We start from the raw sequence: 26773 nt of genomic DNA on the forward strand, positions 1-26773 counted from the left end.
CCGCTGCCGCCACAAAGGCAGGGAGGAAGGAGCGGGAGGCCGCCATATTCGAGGCTGGGGTTGCCGCGGGGGTGAAGGACTGTGTTAAGTCGGCCTACCGCTTCTTCCCCGACAACGATTGGGCGAAGCTGGGGTCTGACGCCGCGGTAGCCCTGGAGGAGGCAAAGGCCGAGGATGAAGCTGGCCTAAACAAGGTCTCGGCGACTTCCCAGGGTCTGTCAAACGGAGGTGTTGAAAAGAGGGCTGTGGCCGAAGACGAGCCGAAGCCTGCAGAGTTAGTTCCTGTGGGTCTTGAGGTGACGCCCCCGGAAGGGGTTCCGGCTGCAGCCCCTGCGATAACCCAAGCTTCCCAGGATCCTCTTGTCGGCGATGAAAAGGACTCCTCCTCTCCTGCTGCCCCTTGATCTCCTCCCCCTCTATTTAATCGGCTTTTAATTACGAATATTTTTGCTTGGCGCTTGTCGTCGTGAATTGAATAACTTTGGATGAGGGTGCGGGCACCTCAGAATGCCTCGCGAGATATTTTCAATACTACAAGGGCCCCCCCCTGTTGGTGTGGGGAGGAATTTCCTTTGTAGTATATATTTATTTATGCCAATTGCTGCAGTTTCCTTCAATCTCCTTTGCCTTGTATGATTTTTCGGTATTCCTCATGATGTTGCATGTACCTGTCATCTAATCCTTACGTGCAGGTAGAAAGGACAAATATAGGGATAACCCTTGCATTAAAAATGTATGCACTGTCCACTTTCCGGGGGGTTTTGACCCTTGGGACCCTATTTTCCAGGGTTGTTTCCTTTCTTGGGAATGTATATTGAAGTAATTGTGTTAACTCCCTATCAACGTACAAGTACTTAATATTTCCTTGTAATAATCCATCCGAGCACAAGTAAATTCATTCTTACATGCAAGCTTGGCATCGGGCTTTACACGTAAGCCCCAGGCGTGAGCCTTGAAGGATACCCTTAGGTATAATTCTTAAAGTGACCCTCCAGGTGTAAGCTTCGAGATCACTCCACAAAGTAAGCCTTGTAGTAATTCCACCAAGTAAGCCTTGTAATAACTCCACCAAGTTAGCCTTGTTGTAATTCCATCAAGTAAGCCTTGTAATAACTCCACCAAGTTAGCCTTGTAATAATTCCACCAAGTGAGCCTTGGGAGCCTGGATAGGCTTTAAACTCGAAAGCCTTGATAGGCCTTCAGCCTTGAAAGCCTTGATAGGCTTTAACCTTGAAGAGCTACTGTAAGCCCAAAACCTTGCCAGCTTGAAACCTTGAAAGCTTTGATAAGCTTTAAATCTTGAAGGACTACTGTAAGCCGAAAACCTTGCAAGCTTGAAAAGCTTGAAACCTTGAAAGCTTTGATAAGCTTTAAACCATGAAGGGCTACTGTAATCCCAAAACCTTGCAAGCATGTAAAGCTTGAAACCTTGAAAGCTTTGATAAGCTTTAAACCTTGAAGGGCTACTGTAAGCCCAAAACCTTGCAAGCTTGAAAAGATTGAAACCTTGAAAGCTTTGATAAGCTTTAAACCTTGAAGGGCTGCTGTAAGCCCAAAACCTTGCAAGCTTGAAAAGCTTGAACCCTTGACAGCTTTGATAAGCTTTAAATCTTGAAGGGCTACTGTAAGCGCAAAACCTTGCAAGCTTAAAAAGCTTGAAACCTTGAAGGGCTACTGTAAGCCCAAAACCTTGCAAGCTTGAAAAGCTTGAAACCTTGAAAGCTTTGATAAGCTTTAAACTTTGAAGGGCTACTGTAATCCCAAAACCTTGCAAGCTTGAAAAGCTTAAAACCTTGAAGGGCTACTGTAAGCCCAAAACCTTGTAAGCTTGAAAAGCTTGAAACCTTGAAAGCTTTGATAAGCTTTAGCCTTGAAAGCCTTGATAGGCTTTAAACCTTGAAGGACTACTGTAAGCCCAAAACCTTGCAAGCTTGAAAAGCTTGAAACCTTGAAAGCTTTGATAAGCTTTAACCTTGAAAGCCTTGATAGGCTTTAAACCTTGAAGGGCTACTGTAAGCCCAAAACCTTGCAAGCTTGAAAAGCTTGAAATCTTGAAAGCTTTGATAAGCTTTAGCCTTGAAGGGCTACTGTAAGCCCAAAACCTTGCAAGCTTGAAAAGCTTTAAACCTTGAAGGGCTACTGTAAGCCCAAAACCTTGAAAGCATTGATAAGCTTTAGCCTTGAAGGGCTACTGTAAGCCCAAAACCTTGAAAGCTTTGATAAGATTTAAACCTTGAAAGCCTTGATAGGCTTTAAACCTTGAAAGCCTTGACAGGCTTTCCTTCCAATCAGTGCAGCCAAGTTGTTGGGTTTTGATGTTTTCGATTTCCAATTTCAAATTTAAGCCTGGTAATGTTTAATGATATGCCTACTACCCCCCGAGTTCTTTAGCATAATTACAATTATGATGGAGAACTAGATGCAATTGGAACCCTAAATACTTTTTAAAGCATACATGAAGTATTCAATTAACAATCATGGTAAGCAAGCAAGCATATACAAGATTTTTGTAACGGAACACTGCGAAATTTTACTAAATCACATGGTAAAAAGTTGACATAGCATAATTTTGGGGGGTGTAAAGACACCACCCCCCGAGCATCCTAGCAAATAAAGAAAATAGTAGCCTAATAATTTTCCTAAAAGCATAGCGATTACAACTAATAAACCGCCTTTATTGTACTGACCCTTAAGCCGAAGCCTACAGAAATACTACTCAGGTGAAGCTACTGGTAATACCTCTTTAAGTGTTGGGCGTTCCATGCCCGTGGTATGAGTCTTCCATCCATGTCTGTGAGGTGATAGGTACCTTCCCAAAGCACTGTTTTGATGATGTATGGGCCTTCCCATTTTGCACCGAAGGTTCCATGAGCGGGAACCCTCATGTTAGGCATCATTTTCCTGAGAACCAGGTCTCCTGTCTTGAGGGGTCGAACCCTCACTTTCTTATCAAAATACTTGCGGGTCCTCTGTTGATACGCAACAAGTTTCAACTGAGCCGTATCCCTTACTTCTTCAATCAGATCTAGGTAGAGCATGTGGTTTACTTCATTATTCTCAGGGTCATAGTTATCCCTTCGAAAGGACCCTGTTGCAACCTCTACAAGAACCATGGCTTCACACCCGTATGTTAGGGTGAACAGGGTTTCGCTAGTGGTAGACCTTGGAGGGGTATTGTAAGACCACAACACCATAGGAAGTTCTTCCGGCCAACATCCCTTTTTCTCTTCTAGTTTGGCTTCCAAGGTGTGCTTAATAATTTTGTTTATGGCCTCCTTCTGACCGTTACTCTGAGGGTGGCACACAGCGGAAAAGCCTTTCTTTATGCCCAGGTGTTCGCAGAAGTTTATCATCTCATTGCTGTCAAACTGCTTCCCATTGTCTGATATGAGCTTGTAGGGAACCCCGTATCGACAGACGATTGCTCGATACACGAAGTCTACTAGCTTCCTTGCAGTGATGGAAGCCAGGGGTTCGGTCTCAGCCCATTTAGTAAAGTAGTCTACAACCACAACTGCATATTTCACCCCTCCTTTCCCTTTGGGTAATTCATCAATCAGTTCTATACCCCAAACAACAAACGGCCAGGGGCTTGTCAGGGTCTTCAGGGGTACTGTTGGGTTCTTATTTGTATTAGAGAACCTTTGGCAACTGTCACAGGCCTTGGCGAAGGCATGAGCATCCTTGTAGAGGATAGGCCAGTAGTAGCCTTGACGGAGTATTTTGTGAGCGAGGGAGGCACCCCCCGAGTGATTCCCACAAATTCCTTCATGCACCTCGCGCATAATATATTCACATCTTATCCCAGCAACACACCTAAGGTGGGGCCGATTGAACCCCCTTTTGTAAAGGATTCCATCATAGATTACATACCGGGCTGCCTTGTATCTCAATTTTCCGGCCTCATCCTTATCTGCAGGCAGGGTTCTGTTGGCTATGTATTCCTGGATTGGGGTTGTCCAAAGCTTAGACTCATCGACCGAAACATCCAGGATTTCAATCTTGGGGATGCTAGGCTGATACTGGATTTCGAGGGGGATCACCCCAAGTATGTGTGCATCCCTCTGAGAGCCTAACTTGGCCAATGCGTCTGCATTCGCATTTTCGGATCTTGGTATTTGCTCTAGCTTGATTTCTCTAAATTTCCCAATTAGTTCCTGGGCATACCGCATGTAGAGATCGGTACGGGGACCCCTAGCTTGGAAGCCTCCTCGGATGTGCCAGACTACCAGCATAGAATCACTATAAACATTCATATTTTCCACCCTCATCTCCAAGGCTAGCTTTAGCCCTGCTATTAGGGCTTCATACTCCGCGTCATTGTTGGTGGCTTTAAAGTCGAAGTGAATGGAGCTTTGCAGCTTATGGCCTTCAAGACTGACTAAGACAATGCCAGCCCCGGACCCATTTCCTTTTACAGCCCCATCGACGTACAAGTTCTACCAAGGGGAACAATTCTCGGGTATGGCTATTGGATATTGAGGTTCAGGTATGCATTCCATCCCTTCAACTTCAAAAGTAGGTCGAAACTCTAAGATGAAGTCAGCTAGTGCCTGCGCCTTGATGGCGGTCCTTGGCTTGTACTCTATATCAAATTGGCCTAGCTCAACCGCCCATTTCATAATTCTGCCAGAGGCTTCCGGCATGTGTAGTACTTGCCTGAGAGGGAAGGACGTTCGCACTTCTATCTTGTGGGCCTGGAAGTAAGGCCTTAGTTTACGGGAAGCCAAAATTAGTGTGTAGGCTAACTTCTCCATATTCGAGTAACGGGATTCAGCATCGAGTAGTCTTTTGCTCACATAATATACCGGCTGCTGGGCTTGCTCTTCCTCCTTGATCAGGACAACGGTAATTGAGAACTCAGAAACCCCTAAGTAAAGGATTAAGGCTTCACCCTCTGTTGGTTTTGCCAACAGTGGCGGGCTTCCAAGTTGCTCTTTCAGCTTCAGGAAGGCAGCCTCGCATTCTGTCGTCCATTCAAATTTTTGCCCTTTTTTTATGGCTGCAAAGAATTCTGTACATTTGTCTGAGGACTTTGAGATAAACCGGTTTAGGGCGGCAACCCGGCCTATAAGGCATTGCACCTCTTTTACATTCCTAGGCGACCTCATTTCAATTAAGGCCTTGATCTTCGCAGGGTTAGCTTCGATTCCCATGTGATTGACAATGAAGCCCAGGAACTTGTTGGATTCAACCCCGAATACGCATTTTTGGGGATTCAACTTCATCCTGTAATCTCTTAGTATGTCGAACATCTCTGATCAGTGTGTCACATGATGATAAGCTTCCTTTGACTTGACTAGCATGTCGTCCACATATACTTCCATTGTTTTCCCAATCTGGTCCTTAAACATCTTGTTAACCAGCCTTTGATACGTGGCCCCAGCATTTAGCAAACCAAACGGCATGCCGATATAGCAGTAAAGCCCCCTGTCAGTGATGAAGGAGGTGTGCTCCTGATCTGGCTCGAACATGGGGATTTGATTGTAGCCCGAGTAGGCGTCCATGAAGCTTAACAGTGCATGCCCTATAGTGGAATCCACCAATTGGTCAATTCGAGGAAGCGGGAAGTTGTCCTTAGGGCAAGCCTTGTTCAGATCAGTAAAGTCTATGCATGTTCTCCACTTTCCGTTAGGTTTCTTCACCAACACCGGGTTTGGTAGCCATGTAGGGTAGAAAGCTTCTTTCACTAGGCTAACTCTTCTTTCCCCGCTAATTGGTCTCCTCTTCTGTCTAACTCCCTTCCTGTCTGGGTCAATATTGAGGTGGTGGCACATGACTTCGGGGTGAATCCCGATCATATCCGAATGGTTCCAAGCAAAGATGTCCAGATTATTCTTTAAGAATGCGGCCAGGGTTTCCCTTAGGTCCGGCCCCAATTGCTCCCTAATTTTTAGTTCTTTAGTGGGGTCAGACTCATCCACCAAGATGGACAGGGTATCCCCAGCTGCTCTAGTCTTCACCTGGGTTTCCGGCATCCTTGGGTCGAGGTCGATCTCAACGGTAACCTCTTTGTTGACCCCCACTTGGGGTTGCGTACCCAGGATTTCATGAACGGGAAGCCGTGTCCGGTTTCCGAGTTGATAGGTTACCATAGCACTGTTGAAGTCACAAGGTGCCTCGCACTCATTTTCTTGCTTTTTATTTTGGGGCTGCTTTTGACCAACCCCTTCGGAGTCACTGTCAGTAACATCTTCCACAATTCCTTCAACCAGGATTTCAGCTGTATCAGTGTTTTCCACTGGGAGTGCATCCGTGAGTGTAAGCCCTCCATGCGCGGCGTGTGAGGCTTCTAGATAAGGGTCTTCCCCTGGGTGCTGCACAATGACCACCATGTTACAAGTCTCTTTTAAAAACTTTATCAAGATCTTTCCAGGCCTTAGTTTCGGGTTCCTCTTCTATATCCATTTGCTTGTAACAGCTCTCCAGGATGTCTTCATCCATTTGCTGGGCCTCTTTACAGGCTTTTACTGCAGATCTCAAAGCCTTGCTATAGCATTCCCGGGAGTCAGCCTGGCATCCCCGTACACATCCTACCCCATTAGGGGTTGGGAACTTCATTGATAAATGGTATATTAAGGTCACGATCCGCATGTCCCTTAAGATGGGTCTGCCCAGGATCCCGTTATAGGAGATGTCTTCGTTCACTATCATGAACTCTGCAACTTGAGTGGTAGCCCGGGGCTCTACTCCAAGGGTGATTGGGAGTCTTACCCTTCCAACAATCTAGACGGCATTCCCCGTGAAACCATACAATTCATTGTAGCAGGCCATCATATCTCTATCTTCCATTTTCATTCTCTGGTGTGCACTATAGGCCAAGATATTGACAGAGCTTCCGTTGTCGACAAGAAGCCTGTGTAAATTGACATTTTCGATCACGGCTGTTACCACCTGGGCATCGCTATGAGGATGGTGTACCGCGCGTGCATCCCCCTCAGTAAAGGTAATGTCCATGGTCTCCCCTTTGAACATTTTGGGAGGCCTTTCAGACAGATGGCACACATTGGTTAAGGGCGGCCCTCGGGCTTCCCGTACATATCTTTTCATAGCACTGCGTCCATGGCCTCCCACGAAGGGTCCTCCGATGATCATTCGTACACTGCCAGCTCGGGTGTTACGGTTGGCTTCCTGGTTATTTGTCTTTTCGGCTTTCTTTTCCTTATACTTTTTAGCCTCTTGGGCTACAAATTCCGTCAGATACCCTGTTCTGATAAGATCCTCTATGTGGTCTTTAAGATGAACACATTCCGCCGTGACATGTCCGTTTAGGTTATGGAAAGCACAATATTTTCCCTGGTCTTTCTTCCCAGGGGGTCCATTTCGGAAGGGCTTCCGGAAGAATCTTGCCTTATCTCCGACCTCGAAAATACGATCTATGGAGGCCGTTAGAGGCGTGTATTCATGATACCTTGTTTCTCTTGCCAACCTCATCGTTAGCCTTGACTTGTCGAAGCCCTGCGTGCTGGTTGTGTTCACAGTAAAGGGTGAAGTCTTGCCATCTCGGCTTGAAGGCTTCTCACCAGTAGGCCTTACGTAAGGATCCCTCTCATAGGTGTTCCTTCTTTCTGGGCTGTAAGACCTATCCCTCTTATTCTTCCAGCTGCTACAGCTTTCAGACTTCAACACCTTCTTCAACTTAGCTAGGGATTCCTCAATCACCTTATGGGGTTCAGCCCTAGCAAAGAAGTCAACCAGGGTTTCAGGCTCCCGTCCTTGCAACTCCTTCCAGAAGTCTGTTCCAGGCCTTACCCCTGCTATCAAGAAGTTTTTCAGGGTTTCCTTTGATGTTGGCCTAACATGGGGTACCTCCGAGTTGAAGCGCTTGAAATACTCTCTTAATGTCTCGTGTTCCTTTTGCTTGATATTGGCCAGAGTGTTGGCGGGTGGGGCACATGTGAAAGAAGCCCTGAATTGTCCCACAAACAGTTCACACATTTTCCTCCAAGAGCTGATAGAATCAGCAGGAAGCCTCTTGAACCAGTGGTGAGCGTCATCCCTGAGGGTTGCAGCCAAAAAGCGACATTTTGTGAGGTCTGGAATCTGGTAGACCTCCATCTCAGTGTCAAACCGGCTAAGATACTCCACGGGATCCGTGGTTCCGTTAAATCGCAGGTCGCCAACCCCCCTGTAGATGCGTGGTAGGGGTGACTCCCTAACCCTCTTAGTAAAGGGTGACTTGACGGTAAGCTCGGCTTTCGACTTCTTATCGGCCTTCACCTTCTTTAGGGCTTCTAGCAGCTCTTCCATCTTGCACTTATCATCCCCATCATCAAGTGCAACCTCATAATCACCATCCAAGGGTCGATCTTTCTTCTTGCTTACTTCCTCATCATTGTGCGACCCTGAGCTTTCCTCCTCATCATGAATGGAGATAACTTTCGACGACCTTTGGTTTCTATCCTTTGACCGAGCTTCAGACACGGGCTTCTCCTGTCTTTGGCTGGGAGTAGCCCTGCGTTGCGAGCCTTCAGGTTCATCCCCGTTAGGGGCCTTGTTGCCAAGCCTGTGCCGCAAGTCTTGCTCGGTCAGTTTCCTTCCAAGGCGGTCGAACACACTAGCAGCCTGTGAGTGCTCTCCATCATCCATTTCGGGGTCAGCTCGGTCCTCAGGGTTGTCGCCTTCCTTCCTACCGCCTTCTCCATCAAAATCTAGCTTGGTGGGAGTCACCTTGCTAGCCTTTTTCGACCTTGCTGATTTCCTTTTCAAAGAAGCAATCCTTCGACTCATTCTCTTTATTTTTGCCTTCATCTCCTCGCGTGTTAATTCCCCGCTCGGAACATCGCTTTCACCTTGCGTAGCGCCTTCCGGCGTCTTGGGGTTTTCAGTGTTTTCGGGAATTTCTGACATCTCTCCTCTCTAAGATCAGTAATCCCCTTCTTCTAGCGCCAAAAAGTGTTGTGAGAGGAATTGATACAACACCCCCAGAACCGTATAGCACAATTATAGGGATATCTGTTACAACTACGAAAATCACGGCTAGCTCTTAGGGGCTACCGTTTACATAAACTAAAGAAAAACAAATGTGTTTAAGGGCTGAGCTTGCAAAGAACCAAACAACGAGGCCGGAATTATGGAATTCCGTCCTGCAATTGCCCGAAAATGTACGTCACAAAGGTTACACGTGCCTCTCTTTAGAGTGTAGAACTCGTGAGTTTATGAATCCGAAATTCTTCCCTTTGCAAGGTGCCTACATACCCTATATTTATAGGGATCAAGCCCATGTAGTTCTCGATTTAGGACTCTGAAGAGATAAGCTCTTATCCCCTCTAGTTTAGGATAAAACAGCCTTCTTTTAGTAGTTATCTAGAGGCATCCCACTCCAAGTAGGTCACTTGAAGCCTTCATTTTGCATGTATATCCGAATATCCTTGAATTATCTCCCCTTGATCGTCATTATCTCCATAATAGATGTATTTATCCCTTAATTTGCAAATAAATGATAGCTGATATACTCCCAATCCACCTCCAATCCACCTCCAACTCGTCCTCCAACTCGTCCTTAATATGCAGGTATTTAGTTCTGCCCAGGCGGCGGAAGCCCTGCCAGCAGCATCCCTAACTGCAGCCCTGTAGCTGCAAGCCAGGATGCACTTAGCGGTAACCCCTAGCAGCGGTTACCCCTAAAGCGCCTTCAGGTGCAACCCCATTCTGATGGCAGTCTTCATTGTGCTTCCAATGCAAGTCCATATACCTCCTCGTATGCCTCCAATGATTCACCCAACCATGGTGAAGCCCATTATCCTTAACCAGATGATTCCAATAAGCCCAAATAAAGCCCAACTAATATGATGGGTTATAAAATAAGCCCAGGGAGATTTTATGGCACAACAGAGTCCACATCATAGATTCCAGCTACCATTTTACTTGTTTGAGCTCTAGAAGATGACTACTGATAGTTGTTGGTAGCAATTGTCTCAAGAATTTCATAAGCCTGATTATAGGACTTAGAGAGAAGAGCCCCATTTGCTGATGCATCAACCACCATCTTTGTTTGGGCATTGAGACCATTATAAAAAGTCTCCATCTGAATGCAATGAAGAATACCATGATGAGGACATTTTCTGAGTAATTCGTTAAATCTCTCCCATGCATCATACAAATATTCATCATCCTGCTGTTGAAAAGAATTGATCTCATTCCGAAGCTTTGCATTCATATTGGGAGGAAAATACTTGCTCAAGAATTTTTCTGTCAAATTATTCCATGTTGTGACTGATCCTGCCGGTAAAGAATTTAGCCAGGTTCTAGCTCTGTCTCGCACAGAATAAGGGAATAATTTCAAGCGCAAAGCATCTTCAGGTACTCCTAGAAATTTGAAAGAATCACTGATCTCCATGAATTGACCAATAGTCTGAAGCATTTGGAACATGACCGGCTTCAACTCAAACTGTGTTGCTTGAATATCGGGTCTTATGATCCCCGAATTTAATTCTTCGAAACGGGGTGCCGCATATTGCCGAATCCTTATCATCCACAATAAATGCACCCGCTGGAACAACTGGAATGTCTCCATTATTAATGTTGTCACCCATAGCTACTTGTGTTTGCTTGATCTTGCATTGTGCTTTTCTTCTTCTATTGAATGTTCGCTCAATTTCAGGATCAAAGCCAAATACCATTGGGTGTCTTTCGCTCATGCACAAAGAGACCTGATGAACACAAAAAAATTACTCTCGTTAGAACAGAAGTAACAAAAACCAAACTGTAAGAATATAAAATTCGCAATTAATAACAAAAATAGTCCCCGACAGCGGCGCCAACAACTTGTTGCGTAAAATACTGATGTGCAAGTGTACACAATCGAAAACAAGTAAATAGTAATAAATACCATATATCATTCCTCAAGGACTATTTAAACGTATCAATCACAAATAATATCTAACAGTATGGTTATCGAACACAATAAATTGTTGGTGGTTTTTTATATTAAAACTAAATTAACAAACTAAAATTATACTAAAGAGCTTAACGAGTTTCAAATAAGAGAAGATAAGTCAGGATAATTACTTCCGCCTAACACAAGAATATCGATAAAAGAGTCGCGAAATATTGCAGCAAATCACAATTTACTAGCTAGAATTCAATGGTCATAGGCTTCTCTCGAAATTACTATGGTATAATTCCTACAATTAAACCAACATATGTCTATGCCAATTTAATATTCAGAATCCAATTTAGCATCAATTCACAAATCTATGCATGGTCACAATATATGTCTATACCGTAGCTAAATTATAATCAAAAGATATAATCATGCACCATTCAAGTCTTGTGTTAATTAATCATAACCCTCTCAGTATTATGATTAACTCGATAACCCACTAGAGTCGATAAGACAATATCAAGTATTAACATGAAAAACACTCGAATGAGTAAACCATGAAATTGCATACGATATTCTTAACTAAACACCAAAATCCTAATGCTAGGGTTCCATAAAAATCCTAACTTTATACAATTAGTTCATACTCAAAATCTCAAAATCAACCAAAGATAAAGAGAACATGTTCATGATAATAAGAGTAAAGGAGAGAATTCTAAACAAAGAGATGAAGAAACAAATCCACTGAATGTCTTCAATGGCTGAAATCTCTTCCGTCTCGCTTCTTCTTTCTCTCTATGCTTGTGCCTCCTTTCTCTATCTCGTACCGTGTCTCTCTCTCTAATTAGGTCTGAATCCTAAACCCTAATCTCTATATTAAAAGTATTTTTAATGAATTAATGAAAATACAAGGAGACTTCCGAATCAGAATAGAATTCCAAAAGAGGAAATTCGCAGTTGACTTTTTGACTCTGATTCTGGGCTGATACGGCTGGGATAAAATTGCACGACCACTTCTGAAATGAAGGCCTTGTTCTAAGATTCGCGTGGGCTCTTGAATCACCTGATTTGGACTTCTAGAACTCCAAATATGGCCCAAACAGTTAATGCTGCGCAGCTAGCCTTAAAATCCGAATTTTATTCGAATTGAACTCCAATTCTTGCTATTTAAACTCCAATCCATATTTGATTAGAATTCCTTGCATCCTACAATAAAACATTAATATTTATTAAATAAAAATCCAATTAATTACAAAATAACTAAAATACAGGGACAATATTAGGATTAAATGCACGCTTATCAAATACCCATAAGCCTTAGAAATCGCCCCAAATCAGAAATAAAGAAAATTTGTATTTATTCGTATTAATTTAAGTAGTTTGTTCCAGTAATATCTATAACATTCTAGACACCATAAATTACATGCCACGATGGGTGACGTGTATATAATTTATATTCGTCTCTATGTTAAATTACATACAAACAATGATGGAGACCATGGGATTTAATCTCATATTAATTCCCTCTCCCACTTAGAATTTACGTTGAGGATTTTAATCTAGATGCGTCGCCCTATGTGATTTCTTCGAAAATCAAATGCATACTATCATGATTATAGCAACACAAAGAACACATAACATGGCAGCATACTATCATGATTAAAGCATTAATTAAAAACATCCCTATGTCCATGTCATTCTAGCATGCGAAGGGTTAATATCACATGGCATAACAACATAGACAAGAAACACATAATAACAATAATCAAGAATTATGTAAATCATAATAAAAACACATCCACTATTATGGCCCCGGAAAAACAGCTTCGAATTCATCCTTCGGAAAATTCCAGAAAACTTCGAGAGCCTGTTTGGAGGCCTAAAAGGCCTCAGAATGCCTCGAAAAATCCTGAAAACAGCTTCAAAATCACCTCAATCAAGCTTTCGCGAGTTATGTCTCATTCTGCCGTCCCCGAAAAGTGCTGATTCGCCCAAATCGGACATCGTATGCAAAAGTTATGGCCAAAACAGCGAAGCACCCCCTAAACAGATCGCAGCAGCGGAAGATCTCTGTTTCTTGCAGCCCCGTTGATCAAACAATTACATACAAATTGTACAGACGAACCATCCTATTCTATTACATCAGATCATAATCTAAAACAATTACAAATTGAATTACAAGATCAAACTATCACGATCAACCCTCGTGATTTACAACACAGCCACGATAAACCACGTGGGATCCAAAACACATAATTAAAACATGGCCATAATAGTGGATAACAACCTGCATCACAGAACCACTATATACATGCATATATAATCATGACATGGACTACATATCATAAATCGCAGAACCGCAACCTGGCTCTGATACCACTGTAGGAACAATCGGACCTTGGCCCTGCGTTTTATGATACTAATTAAAAGTTCGAACAAAATATTAACCTTAATCGCTACGGTGCAAGCGATTCAAATCCACATCTTCTACTATATTCCCTGATTCTCCTTGGACGAAGTGTGGCCTTCGATCTCCCAAGGTGTGCCTCTCCTTAAAGCTCTGAAAACCAAAACCCTAGCTGGCTCCTTGAGAAAAACGTCTGCCTCTCTCAAACCCTAGAAAGAATTCATTTTTGGTGTGTCTTTCAGCTTTAGGAAAACGAGAATATATATAGGCTAGAGTAGGGATCATAGACCCTTAGGTCAAGCCTTCCAATGACATTCCGGGCCAGGCCCAAAGTCATTAAATATTAATTCAATCCACTAAAGAATTAATATTTGCACTACCTTTCCTAATTCCGTAAATTAATTATTTAATTCGGCTCACATATTAATTGCTTATAAATTCCCCATGTTTAAGATGCATATCCATTAATTAAATTATTTACTGACAATTAATTTAATCAATATCTTTTATCCTTGATCATCCACTCAACCTTATAATAATGAAGAACAAATCTGCCTGCAGGACTAAAGCATAATTATCTTTATGAGCTTTCAAGAGGACATCATCACCCGAATATATTTTTCGGACACGGTTTCCTTTTATAGTTAATATCCCACTCTGCATATAATGTCATTGCCCAATACATAAATTTGTAATTTAAAATAAATTACTTAATGTATGAATCAAGGCATGTGCATTAAATACAAGTGTCAATCACTATATCCGGATTAAGAACCTAAGCAATAATAACATCGTAGAATCTTAGTTCTTTATTGTCAGAATTAAAGAAACAATTATTCTACTATTTTGATCCCGTTCAATATACACAAAGTATATAAGTATTATTCAATAGTCAAGATAAACTATTTCCAAATAATACTTTAGTCGTTCCAATGGTTTGTCTAACACCATTTAGACTGTGAACCTTTATTATATTATATAACGAGTTCGAAAATCTGACCTTCTACTATCCCATTTGATACTAGATTGTCTACAATATATAATATACAGACAATGTGAAAACATGCATTCAAGATTCTCAAATAATTGTTATATACTTCAAACGAATATTTCAGTATAACCCTAACACACACATGCCAACCAAGATCTCTGTTGCAGTTGGAGATGAACCTCAGAAGATGATTCCGAAAGAGAAGAAAGATTATACTCCTGAAGATATCTCATCAATCAGCAAGGATGCAAAAGTGAAGCACTTACTGCATAGTGCTCTCGCCAATGCTATGTCTAATAGGGTGATTGGCTGCAAAACTGCAAAAGAAATATGGGATGCCTTGGAAATCAGATGTCAAGGAACCAATGCCATCAAGAAAAACAGAATGACCATACTTACTCAAGAATATGAACACTTTGATTCAAAGACTGGTGAATCATTGAAAGATCTGTATGACAGATTTGTCAAGATGCTGAATGACTTATCCCTGGTAGATAAAGAGTATGAATTGGAAGATTCAAATCTCAAATTCCTACTAGCTCTTCTTGAAAAATGGGATTTGAAAGTAACTACCATAAAAGACAATCATGATCTCGGAGAGATGTCTCTTGATGATATCTTTGGAAGACTGAAAACCTATGAACTTGAGATGGAGCAGAGAAACAAAAGACATGGAGGAAAACCCAAGCCTGTTGCTCTGAAAGTTCAAAAAGAAGCTGCTGTGAAAAACAAAGGGAAAGCTCATGTCACAAAAACTGACACTGAGTCATCAAACTCTGATGATGACTCAAACTCTGATATCCCCTCAGACTCTGAGGACAGTGACACTGAGATGATGCAGTTGGTAGCTTTATTGGTAAAAAGCTTCAAGAAGATGGCTTACAAAAACTTCAATAAGGGAAAGAAGTTTACAAGGAAGGACAAAAACTCTGACAGAAAAGGTTTGAAGAAAAATGAGGGAAAGGAAGAAGTCAACTATGCCTTGATGGAAAACACTGATAACAGCTCTAAGACTGTTGAAACAAAGGTACCTCTTTCTACTCTTGCCTTTAATACTGAAGACATAACTGAGTTAAGATTGTTCTTTAAAAGCTTGCATATCAGATATAGAGATCAGACCTTAGAAAATGAAAGATTGAAATCTGAAGTCTTAGATGTAAAGAAAAGGAATGATTATCTTGAGAAAGAATTAGTCCAGATGTTAGAAGTTCAGAAAGAAAGAGATGATGTTGTTTTTGTCAAAAATGAATTATTAAAGAAACATGCATCTCTTAAATCAGAACTTGCCAGGAGAGAGAAATAATAAAAACATGGACAAATTCAGGAAAAACTACTCAGAATATCTTAGGTAGTGGAAATTGGAAGAAAGGATTAGGTTACACTGATAAGAATGGAGCTTAGTCAACAAAACCAGAGTTTGTTAAAATTGAAAAACCTAAGGTTATACTAGTTAAATTTGTTGCTGAATCTCCTTGGATAAAAGAGGAAATTCCAGAGTCAGAGATACACAACAAATCAAAATCTGGTAAACCTAAACAAGTAAACATAAGTTTAATGACTCAGAAACAGCTTAAACACAAGCTCAAGGAGGTTAAACAAGAAAACAGGATTAAGGATCCTAGGAAAAACAGAAATGGAAAAGTATGTATAAACAAAAGCAATAACTACATGCCTATTTCTGATGCTCCTAGGAAAACGTGTCATAATTGTAGAAATCCTAACCATCTTGCTTCTTTTTGCAGGAAGAATAAGGACATAAATACTATGTCTCCCAAATCGTAAGTTAAGACTAGGAATGTTAGGTTTAGACCAGAGAATCCTTGGTTTCATTGTGGTAGTTTATGGCATTCCATTTACACTTGTAAGGAATACCATAGCTTATATTATGATTATTATGAATTGAAACCTTCCTTGAATAAAAATATTGATTCTTCAAAATCAAATTCTGATAAAAAGTCTATTAGCATAAACTCTGATTTAAACTCTGACAAATCTTCCGCTGCTAGTGTTAACAAACATAACAAGAACAAAAGATCCAAGCAAGTCTGGGTCCTTAAAACTAACCATTAGTGGTCCTTGTGATCGCAGGGCAACAGGAAAAACATCCTAGTTCTGGACAGTGGATGCTCAGGACATATGACAGGAAATAAAGCCCTGCTATCAGAATTTATGGAGAAGGCTGGCCCAAATGTTTCTTATGGAGATGGTAACATAGGAAAAACTTTGGGATATAGCAACATCAAAGTTGGAAATGTCATCATTGAATCTGTAGCTCTTGTCTCAGGACTTAAGCACAATCTGCTGAGCATAAGTCAAATCTGTGACAGAGGATTTCATGTCAACTTCTTTGAAGAACACTGTGAAGTTGTTAGCAAAAGCACTGGGAAAGTTGGTCTGAAGGGATACAGACATGGAAATATCTATGAAGCCAAGCTTTCTTCTGGGCAGAGCCAGTGATAAAGACAGCTGGAATTGGCACAAGAAACTCTCTCTCTTGAACTTCAACAATATAAATGAGTTAGTGAAGAAGGATATTGTAAAAGGACTGCCCAAATCAGTATTTACACCAGATGGCCTCTATGATTCTTGTCAAAAAGCAAAACAGAGAAAATCTTCATTCAAAAGTAAAACTGAGTCCTCAATTCTTGAGCCTTATCATCTGCTACATGTTGATCTGTTTGGACCAGTAAATGTCATGTCTATTGCAAAGAAAAGATATACTCTGGTTATTGTTGACGAATATACCAGATTTACATAGGTTTATTTCTACACAGTAAAGATGAGACATTCTCTCTTCTGGTTGAGCATGTCAAGCAACTGGATAGAATCTCTAAAGATTCTGTTAAGATCATCAGAAGTGATTATGGCACTGAGTTCAAGAATTCAAAAATGGTAGAGTTCTGTAAATTAAATGGAATCAAGCAAGAATTCTCTACACCTGGATCCCACTCTGCATATAATGTCATTGCCCAATACATAAATTTGTAATTTAAAATAAATTACTTAATGTATGAATCAAGGCATGTGCATTAAATACAAGTGTCAATCACTATATCCGGATTAAGAACCTAAGTAATAATAACATCGTAGAATCTTAGTTCTTTATTGTCAGAATTAAAGAAACAATTATTCTACTATTTTGATCCCGTTCAATATTGTGACGACTCGGATTTTAGATATTATTTTATTATTTTTATTCATGATTATTCGAGAAAAATGAGGAATAAAATTCTATATTTTATTCCAGTTTTATAATTTTCAAATATTTTCCGACTCATTAGGATATCGAAATTTTGTTGTGTGTTTTGAATTGAATACCATGTTAAATATATGAATTACTTGTTCTATGATTTAACTTTAGTATCTGGATGTGATTTATGCTTGTGTGTATATCTGTTACAAACTTTTGTGTTGTTTTATAAATATTTATGATTTTCTTTAAAATGGATTATAGGAAATTGAATTTCTTAAAATACAAAAATGACTTGTAAAATTCTTTTAATTACTTGAAAATGGTAATGAATATTTTTAGGAGTTTTGAAAATATTAAAAATATTATTTTTGTAGAAGTTTCATGTGTAAATATTTCTTGAACACAATTAACTTCTAAATTACGTATAAATTTCAGTAATGCTTCATAAATCCCGAAACTTTTATTTTATTAGTTTTATAATATTCCGGGATTTATAAAAATATGTTGGTGATGTTTCCAAGATACTATAATAGCGAGATATTCCGATAATATAGTTAAAAGCGGGTCCGAGTCAATTGGTTATTCAGATTATTAAAGGCACGTGGTACAAGACTTAGCCACGTACCCTTTTACAGCACCGCCTCGTTTTGCCGACCTTCATATTATCATAAATCAAAATCTCAGCCCTCTCATTCCTCTAAATCTATCGTCTCTCTCTCTCTCTCTCTCTCTCTCTCTCTCTCTCCCTCTCTCTCTCTCTCTCTCTCGCATATTTCTCCTTCCTCCCTCAAACCAACAGTCGCCTCCCCTATATGCTGTTTGTCGACATCGATGCCCTCCGTTTTTCTCTCCAACACTGCCGCTGTTCTCAGTTCTGCGATTGAAGTCGCGACAACCGCTGTCTAATCGACTACCGATGCTCCGTTTCTGGCAACCCAGGCTCTGTCCTCCACCTTCTGACCATATTCTTGTTCGGTACAACCCTGTCCTTATTATATCCATGAGTTGGGATGAATTTTAGTGTGAATTGTTGTATATATGTGTTATATAGTTTAGTCAAATTTGGTGTTGAATTATCTATGAAATTTGGATTACGATGATGCGATTAAGGGCTGATTTGATTTCAAAAATGTAGATTATTTACGGTTAATTGGGTAATTGAAAGAAGATTGGAGTTGGTGGTTGTATCATTCAAAGTGTGTGGTACTATATGTATGTTATTGTGTGTATAATCGAGAATGGGTGTTACTAGTTGGCTTAATTGATTTCGAGCTTGGATTTAGAGTTAAGTAGTTAAATTGAAAGTGGTGGTGTATATGTTTATATATGCAGAGTAAGTGGTACTTTGTTTTGATATAATTATGTGTATTTATGTGGTTCAAGTTATTTTGATATCTAAGCTATTGATCTTATAATGATATACATATACGTGCTTAATTGATATTTGAATTGGTTGTGGTCTGGTGATTGTACTTGGTACGTTTAATTAGTACTATAATTAGATGAGTTGGGTACTAAATCTTTGGGTTGAGTTATGTACTTGTGTTTGGTCGGGTATTTCAATAGTTTAAGTAGTGGATTAAAGATTTAGGAATTATTCATACTTGAGTTGAAAGTTTTGGCTATCGCTGGTCTGTTTTGCAGCATAATTCTGGGTTAATTGAGTTGAGTTATGTGCTTAATCTTTCTTTAATAATTTGCTACTTGAAGTCTAGATCAAGCACCAAAAGGAATTTCAAAGTTTCATTAAACGAGCTAAAAGATATGCATGTTTTACTGCGAAATGCGCTGAAAATTCTGGGCAGGTGTGTCCTATTCCAGGCCCTGTTTTGCTACTTTAAACTCGAGCTCTGCTTCTCAAATTTTTACTGGAGTTAGATGTTAGTGTCTGGAATATGTCATTAAAATTTTATACAAACAGACCAATTTTTTTATTTATTAAAATTCTTAGCGTGGGGCTGGTTCTGCAGGGCAGATTCAGGTTCCTGACTTGCAGGCCCTGTTTTACTCCCTTAAACATGGAATTTGCTTCTGAAATTTTTATAGTAGATTGTAATAATGCTTAAGCGTGTCTCATAAAAATTTTGTATTAAAGCGATAAATTTTCAATTTGTTAAAAATCATAGAGTGAGGGCTGTTTGAACTATTTGTTCTAGTTTTCTTTCTTTGATTAGTGCATAGGAGGAGTTTATACTTGGTTGGTCAGTGTCAATCAAGTCTAATAGTGATATATGATTTCGAATCTAGCTACGTAAGTGTGCATACTGTGATATTGTGTTTTAATTGATATTGGTCCTGTACTTATTGGTTTATTGAGTTGGATTGAGTTGCTTACTTGTTGAATAATATAAGAAAACATGTGGATAGTCCGATAAATAGAGGAAGTGCTGTCTCATTTTCGTTAGAAACTATATATGTTTTATTTGTTAAAGGATATTAAATAAGATAAGAATAAGGTGACATGGTTAACTGAAACATGTTATATGATAACTTATCAATATTGACTTTTAATAGCTATAAAAGTTAATTGTTCAACTATGTGCTATGTGTTTGTCTGACTATGTGGTATATATATGCGAAGGGTAGATATATGATAGGTATTAATGCTTTTCGAGCTTAGTTAATCTGTCTGATCCGACGACTGAAATACTATTTTGCCATCGTATAGAATTGAACGAGACGTTGATCGAGGCATTGATCGAGAAGTGATTGAAATGGGTATTCAAAAATAGCTAAGTTGTGTTGCAAGTTGAAGTTGGGCAGAGATTGTTATAGATAGAATCTTGTCAGAAGCTGGCAGAAAGGAATGATATGGCACTACATAGTGTTATTAGAAATCTGAGCTAGACACCGGAGTTAAGGCAAGTATATATCCTACCTACTTTCTCTTTAAAAGATTTTGCTCCTGCAATGCTTTTGTTATGCTTTGAATATTGCAAAACTCCTTATAGAATTAGACTTCTACTAATTACGAGTATTCTGGAATTACCCAAGTATGAAATGGAATACCTTTTGTCACTTATATCTTGCAAATGTATCAACTTAATTATCATCCTTATCTTCTTCAACTGCTAGTTACTTATTATTGAGCTTAGAACCTTGTTTTCTTACCTCCCTTTTAACTACAACAAATTGTGTTCTTGCTTATAAAAAAACTAGTTCACTTGTTTGTTCCTGACCCAGAAATGAAACCCATTTCCTGAAAGACCTTAGTTATCATCATACAACCTACCCCGCCATTATTATAAAATACATTGATACACTTGATTCAGTAACCTATACCCTTGATAAAGAATACTTAATTAGTAGAAATCTAATGCTAAGGTGTTGAAATGAATATTTGGTTGAGAATCAATGTTGCTTAAGATTTTGAACCTTAAATGATGTGATTTATCTGTTTTAGAAAGGGAATTGGATGAAAATGTTTTATGACCGAGGCGCCGGTCCCAATTGAATTATTAAAGGCCAAAGTGTGCCTAGGATCCTTTATATTTGAGAACTCGTATTGAATATGCGGGTTCGGAGCTATGTCGTGGGCTGATCACCCAGCTTAGCTCGTAGCGTCTTATCTGGTTCCAATTCCATAAAGGAGAAACTGGTTGGTTTAAATCATATTATGTTGGTATCATTATCTTTATATCATTGTCAGGTTTTACATACTGTTTGATTTATTGTTGGTTTGGATATTATATACTTGCTGAGCATTCTTTTGCTCATTCTTGCTATTTCTTCTAACCCCTTTCAGATAATGTTAAAGATGGTTCGCCTATTTAGGCTAAGCATAAGAGTAAGGCTAGGCGAGGATTGCAAGTGACTAAGTTTCAACCTGATGGTCAGGAAGAGTATCCAAGATCGAGTCTTTGGGACTAGTGGTAATTAGAGTTGTCTAAATTTGATTTAGTTGTAAAAACATGTAATAGAATTTATTAGTTTTATTTTTCTGATTTCAATACTATAGCCTGTTTGCGATCCTGTTTTAAAGGGGGTTAAACTTTGTTCTTTTAAATCTTTTATTAAAGCTTTCAGGTTTTAAATCCTCTGTTTTTTTCAGCTTTTCAAAAATACAGGTTTTCAAAACTGTAAATCATATTTAAAATATCCAGGTTTTGAAATTTCTATTTTACTCTCTTTCAAATATATAGGTTTTAAATTGTTTTTCATATAGTGGCACCAAATCCAGACCCCCGGATTTGAGGGCTGTCACAAATATACACAAAGTGTATAAGTATTATTCAATAGTCAAGATAAACTATTTCCAAATAATACTTCAGTCGTTCCAATGGTTTGTCTAACACCATTTAGACTGTGAACCTTTATTATATTATATAACGAGTTCGAAAATCTAATCTTCTGCTATCCCATTTGATACTAGATTTTCTACAATATATAATATACAGACAATGTGAAAACATGCATTCAAGATTCTCAAATAATTGTTATATACTTCAAACGAATATTTCAGTATAACCCTAACACACACATGCCAACCAAGCTCTCTGTTGCAGTTGGAGATGAACCTCATAAGATGATTCCCAAAGAGAAGAAATATTATACTCCTGAAGATATCTCATCAATCAGCAAGGATGCAAAAGTGAAGCACTTACTGCATAGTGCTCTCGCCAATGCTATGTCTAATAGGGTGATTGGCTGCAAAACTGCAAAAGAAATATGGGATGCCTTGGAAATCAGATGTCAAGGAACCAATGCCATCAAGAAAAACAGAAGGACCATACTTACTCAAGAGTATGAACACTTTGATTCAAAGACTGGTGAATCATTGACAGATCTGTATGACAGATTTGTCAAGCTGCTGAATGACTTATCCCTGATAGATAAAGAGTATGATTTGGAAGATTCAAATCTCAAATTCCTACTAGCTCTTCTTGAAAAATGGGATTTGAAAGTAACAACCATAAGAGACAATCATCATCTTGGAGAGTTGTCTCTTGATGATATCTTTGGAAGACTGAAAACCTATGAACTTGAGATGGAGCAGAGAAACAAAAGACATGGAGGAAAACCCAAGCCTGTTGCTCTGAAAGTTCAAAAAGAAGCTGCTGTGAAAAACAAAGGGAAAGCTCATGTCACAAAAACTGACACTGAGTCATCAAACTCTGATGATGACTCAAACTCTGATATCCCCTCAGACTCTGAGGACAGTGACACTGAGATGATGCAGTTGGCAGCTTTAATGGTAAAAAGCTTCAAGAAGATGGCTTACAAAAACTTCAATAAGGGAAAGAAGTTTACAAGGAAGGACAAAAACTCTGACAGAAAAGGTTTCAAGAAAAATGAGGGAAAGGAAGAAGTCAACTATGCCTCGATGGAAAACACTGATAACAGCTCTAAGACTGTTGAAACAAAGGTACCTCATTCTACTCTTGCCTTTAATACTGAAGACATAACTGAGTTAAGATTGTTCTTTAAAAGCTTGCATATCAGTTATAGAGATCAGACCTTAGAAAATGAAAGGTTGAAATCTGAAGTCTTAGATGTAAAGAAAAGGAATGATTATCTTGAGAAAGAATTAGTCCAGATGTTAGAAGTTCAGAAAGAAAGAGATGATGTTATTTTTGTCAAAAATGAATTATTAAAGAAACATGCATCTCTTGAATCAGAACTTGCCAGGAGAGAGAAATAATAAAAACATGGACAAATTCAGGAAAAACTACTCAGAATATCTTAGGTAGTGGAAATTGGAAGAAAGGATTAGGTTACACTAATAAGACTGAAGCTGAGTCAACAAAACCAGAGTTTGTTAAAATTGGAAAACCTAAGGTTATACTAGTTAAACTTGTTGCTGAATCTCCTTGGATAAAAGAGGAAATTCCAAAGTCAGAGATACACAACAAATCAAAATCTGGTAAACCTAAACAAGTAAACATAAGTTTAATGACTCAGAAACAGCTTAAACACAAGCTCAAGGAGGTTAAACAAGAAAACAGGATTAAGGATCCTGGGAAAAACAGAAATGGAAAAGTACGTATAAACAAAAGCAATAACTACATGCCTATTCCCGATGCTCCTAGGAAAACGTGTCATAATTGTAGAAATCCTAACCATCTTGCTTCTTTTTGCAGGAAGAATAAGGACATAAATATTATGTCTCCCAAATCAGAAGTTAGGACTAGGAATGTTAGGTTTAGACCAGAGAATCCTTGGTTTCATTGTGGTAGTTTATGGCATTCCATTTACACTTGTAAGGAATACCATAGCTTATATTATGATTATTATGAATTGAAACCTTCCTTGAATAAAAATATTGATTCTTCAAAATCAAATTCTGATAAAAAGTCTGTTAGCATAAACTCTGATTTAAACTCTGACATATCTTCCGCTGCTAGTGTTAACAAACTTAACAAGAACAAAAGATCCAAGCAAGTCTGGGTCCTTAAAACTAACCATTAGTGGTCCTTGTGATCGCAGGGCAACAGGAAAAATATCTTAGTTCTGGACAATGGATGCTCAGGACATATGACAGGAAATAAAGCCCTGCTATCAGAATTTGTGGAGAAGGCTGGCTCAAATGTTTCTTATGGAGATGGCAACATAGGAAAAACTTTGGGATATGGCAACATCAAACTTGGAAATGTCATCATTGAATCTATAGCTCTTGTCTCAGGACTTAAGCACAATCTGCTGAGCATAAGTCAAATCTGTGACAGAGGATTTCATGTCAACTTCTTTGAAGAACACTGTGAAGTTGTTAGCAAAAGCATTGGGAAAGTTGGTCTGAAGGGATACACACATGGAAATATCTATGAAGCCCAGATTTCTTCTGGGCAGAGCCAGTGTTAAAGACAGCTGGAATTGGCACAAGAAACTCTCTCACCTGAACTTCAACAATATAAATGAGTTAGTGAAGAAGGATATTGTAAAAGGACTGCCCAAATCAGTATTTACACCAGATGGCCTCTGTGATTCTTGTCAAAAAGCAAAACAGAGAAAATCTTCATTCAAAAGTAAAACCGAGTCCTCAATTCTTGAGCCTTATCATCTGCTACATGTTGATCTGTTTGGACCAGTAAATGTCATGTCTATTGCAAAGAAAAGATATACTCTGGTTATTGTTGATGAATACACCAGATTTACATAGGTTTATTTCTACACAGTAAAGATGAGACATTCTCTCTTCTGGTTGAGCATGTCCAGCAACTAGATAGAATCTCTAAAGATTCTGTTAAGATCATCAGAAGTGATTATGACACTGAGTTCAAGAATTCAAAAATGGTAGAGTTCTGTAAATTAAATGGAATCAAGCAAGAATTCTCTACACCTGGATCCCACTCTGCATATAATGTCATTGCCCAATACATAAATTTGTAATTTAAAATAAATTACTTAATGTATGAATCAAGGCATGTGCATTAAATACAAGTGTCAATCACTATATCCGGATTAAGAACCTAGGCAATAATAACATCGTAGAATCTTAGTTCTTTATTGTCAGAATTAAAGAAACAATTATTCTACTATTTTGATCCCGTTCAATATACACAAAGTATATAAGTATTATTCAATAGTCAAGATAAACTATTTCCAAATAATACTTCAGTCGTTCCAATGGTTTGTCTAACACCATTTAGACTGTGAACCTTTATTATATTATATAACGAGTTCGAAAATCTAATCTTCTGCTATCCCATTTGATACTAGATTGTCTACAATATATAATATACAGACAATGTGAAAACATGCATTCAAGATTCTCAAATAATTGTTATATACTTCAAACGAATATTTCAGTATAACCCTAACACACACATGCCAACCAAGCTCTCTGTTGCAGTTGGAGATGAACCTCAGAAGATGATTCCCAAAGAGAAGAAAGATTATACTCCTGAAGATATCTCATCAATCAGCAAGGATGCAAAAGTGAAGCACTTACTGCATAGTGCTCTCGCCAATGCTATGTCTAATAGGGTGATTGGCTGCAAAACTGCAAAAGAAATATGGGATGCCTTGGAAATCAGATGTCAAGGAACCAATGCCATTAAGAAAAACAGAAGGACCACACTTACTCAAAAGTATGAACACTTTGATTCAAAGACTGGTGAATCATTGACAGATCTGTATGACAGATTTGTCAAGCTGCTGAATGACTTATCCCTGGTAGATAAAGAGTATGATTTGGAAGATTCAAAACTCAAATTCCTACTAGCTCTTCTTGAAAAATGGGATTTGAAAGTAACAACCATAAGAGACAATCATCATCTTGGAGAGATGTCTCTTGATGATATCTTTGGAAGACTGAAAACCTATGAACTTGAGATGGAGCAGAGAAACAAAAGACATGGAAGAAAACCCAAGCCTGTTGCTCTGAAAGTTCAAAAAGAAGCTGCTGTGAAAAACAAAGGGAAAGCTCATGTCACAAAAACTGACACTGAGTCATCAAACTCTGATGATGACTCAAACTCTGATATCCCCTCAGACTCTGAGGACAGTGACACTGAGATGATGCATTTGGCAGCTTTAATGGTAAAAAGCTTCAAGAAGATGGCTTACAAAAACTTCAATAAGGGAAAGAAGTTTACAAGGAAGGACAAAAACTCTGACAGAAAAGGTTTCAAGAAAAATGAGGGAAAGGAAGAAGTCAACTATGCCTTGATGGAAAACACTGATAACAGCTCTAAGACTGTTGAAACAAAGGTACCTAATTCTACTCTTGCCTTTAATAATGAAGACATAACTGAGTTAAGATTGTTCTTTAAAAGCTTGCATATCAGTTATAGAGATCAGACCTTAGAAAATGAAAGATTGAAATCTAAAGTCTTAGATGTAAAGAAAAGGAATGATTATCTTGAGAAAGAATTAGTCCAGATGTTAGAAGTTCAGAAAGAAAGAGATGATGTTGTTTTCGTCAAAAATGAATTATTAAAGAAACATGCATCTCTTGAATCAGAACTTGCCAGGAGAGAGAAATAATAAAAACATGGACAAATTCAGGAAAAACTACTCAGAATCTCTTAGGTAGTGGAAATTGGAAGAAAGGATTAGGTTACACTGATAAGAATGAAGCTGAGTCAACAAAACCAGAGTTTGTTAAAATTGAAAAACCTAAGGTTATACTAGTTAAATTTGTTGCTGAATCTCCTTGGATAAAAGAGGAAATTCCAGAGTCAGAGATACACAACAAATCAAAATCTGGTAAACCTAAACAAGTAAACATAAGTTTAATGACTCAGAAACAGCTTAAACACAAGCTCAAGGAGGTTAAACAAGAAAACAGGATTAAGGATCCTGGGAAAAACAGAAATGGAAAAGTACGTATAAACAAAAGCAATAACTACATGCCTATTCCTGATGCTCATAGGAAAACGTGTCATAATTGTAGAAATCCTAACCATCTTGCTTCTT

At 38.9% G+C, this 26773-nt stretch overlaps 1 long non-coding RNA gene and 1 other non-coding gene across 2 annotated transcripts; both read left to right on the forward strand.

Annotated features, from left to right (window-relative positions):
• Positions 1-10043: 10043 nt before the first annotated feature.
• On the forward strand, positions 10044-10150 carry LOC135152503 (small nucleolar RNA R71). Its single transcript, XR_010291678.1, has one exon. It is a non-coding gene; the product is annotated as a small nucleolar RNA R71 (small nucleolar RNA).
• An 8011-nt stretch (positions 10151-18161) lies between these two features.
• LOC135151981 (uncharacterized) lies at positions 18162-21388 on the forward strand. Its single transcript, XR_010290998.1, has 3 exons — positions 18162-18391; positions 20085-20277; positions 21162-21388. It is a non-coding gene; the product is annotated as an uncharacterized LOC135151981 (long non-coding RNA).
• The last annotated feature ends 5385 nt before the right edge of the window (positions 21389-26773 follow it).

This window comes from Daucus carota, chromosome 4 (genome assembly GCF_001625215.2).
Source record: "Daucus carota subsp. sativus chromosome 4, DH1 v3.0, whole genome shotgun sequence".
Classification (NCBI taxonomy): Eukaryota; Viridiplantae; Streptophyta; class Magnoliopsida; order Apiales; family Apiaceae; genus Daucus; species Daucus carota.